The sequence below is a fragment of the Lucilia cuprina genome, chromosome X, assembly GCF_022045245.1.
Source record: "Lucilia cuprina isolate Lc7/37 chromosome X, ASM2204524v1, whole genome shotgun sequence".
Classification (NCBI taxonomy): domain Eukaryota; kingdom Metazoa; phylum Arthropoda; class Insecta; order Diptera; family Calliphoridae; genus Lucilia; species Lucilia cuprina.
Window position 1 is genome coordinate 13153672 of NC_060949.1, and position 2016 is coordinate 13155687.

The 2016-nt window shown below is 28.9% G+C and overlaps 1 long non-coding RNA gene across 1 annotated transcript in view; it reads right to left on the bottom strand.

Moving 5' to 3' along the window:
* LOC124421380 overlaps window positions 1–2016 on the bottom strand; it is an 8099-nt gene that overhangs the window by 984 nt on the left and 5099 nt on the right. The gene's annotated exons all lie outside the window — the stretch shown is intronic.

Sequence of the window (2016 nt, forward strand, 5' to 3'; positions counted from 1 at the left end):
TCTATTGCTAATACTTTTTACGACGAGAAAAACTCATGAACTTTTGGGCATTTTAAACAAAAATGGAATAAAGGGAAAGAGTTTTTCATTTAAGAAAAGTAGTAGTACTTTTAAAAAGTAGTATTAAATAAAACTACTGAAATATCATTAAGAAAATCATGAGTTTCTATTCGATTACGAACTTTTAAGGGATATTACCGAGATATTAACTGAACTTAATTTAAAGTTCAACTAATCTATCCAAATCAATGTTTCCTTTATATTCCTTAATACGTAATAACTCACCAATGTGTTGATCGGTTAACCTATTCCGCAATTTACTAAAAAACAGTTTCATACTTGAAAATGCCACCTCACAGTTATATGTGGTGCCAAACATGGAATATAGATTATATATTTCGTTTTTTAAATTGAAATATTTTGTATCATCTATCTCTTGCCAAAATTTTTCCCCAGATTCCATAGGAACTTCAAAATCATTACGCATTTTATGCAATTCTTCGTGAAGAAAAGCATCTTGCTCTTCTATTTCACATCTAAGGGGATTATCATGTATTTCTATTGTTTTTTTTTATAAATTTTAAGTCTTGAAATCTGTCATTGTAATTCCTTTTTATGGACTCAACTATTTTGGCGTATTTCTGAATACAATCAAAAGTATTAAAATTAAATTCTATGAATATTGATGAAGTTTTCTTAAGATTTGATATACTATTATTTTTTAATTGATTTATTAAGAGATCTAATTTTGTACTAAATTGGTGAATAATTCTATTCAAATGAAATATTTTTATATTTTTACCTTGCAGGCATAAATTAAGGTCATTTAATATCTCGGTAATATCACATAAAAATGCGAAATCTAATAGAAAGTCGGGATTTTCAAGGCAATTAGTAAGGTGTTTTGTATCTTTATTGGATAAAGTTATTAAAAATTCGAGTACTTCTTTTCTTAAATGGAAAAGTATTTCCAAACTTTTGCCTCGACTTAGCCAACGGACTTCGGTATATAAAAGTAAATCTCCATAATCCGAATTAAGGTTTTCTAGAAAATCTTTAAATTTTCTGTGTGTCAGAGAATTGTGCCCCCCTCTTAATATATTTATTATTTTTACAACAACATCCATTGTATTTTTCATACCCAACTCTTTGGAGAAAAGAGCTTGTTGGTGTATGACACAATGGAATGCTGGGCAATTTATTCCATTTTTGTTTAAAATGCCCAAAAGTCCTTTATTATTGCCTCTCATTACCTTTGCTCCATCCGAACATATTGAGGCTAATTTATTTTTGTCAGCAAATGCAAAAACATTAACATCTAATGCATCATACAGAACTTGTCCTGTTACATGACCATGAAGTGAAACCACTTCAAACATTTCTTCGAAGCACTCTAAATTTGCATTAACTGTTTTAATAGAAATAATTAACTGGCAAATATTATTGATATCCGTACTCTCATCTAGAGAAATCGAAAAATATTTGCAATTCTTTTGCTGACATTTGAATAAATTTGCTTATATTTTCCGTTCTTCTTGTTATAGTACGACGAGATAATGGTATATCCTGGCAGAGTTTCATGGCATTTTTCTCCAAAACAACTCAAAATATCTGTAGTTAAATTTAAGAAAAAATGCCATCCTCAAATGGGCGACATTGTTTTGCTAACGATAAAGCAACTACATAAGATGCCTTTTTATGAGGCAATGATTTTTTTTGGCTATTTAAAGAAAGATTGTTGCAATTATTTGCTGTTGTTTCATTAATTATAAATTTTAAGAAAAACTCTGCTTTTAATTGCAACAACTTTACTTTTCTGTCATGTCCCCTAAGGTCATTTAAGGGTCCATGGCAAGTTTCATAATGTCTTTTCAAAAAAATAAAGCTTTTCTACATATAATTTTATAGCATACGACGCATTGTGCCTCACCGTCCATGTTTTCTATAAAAAAGAAATCATTTTCCCAATTTATATCAAACATTTTGCTAGGTGTAATAAAAGAGAAAAAATCATAA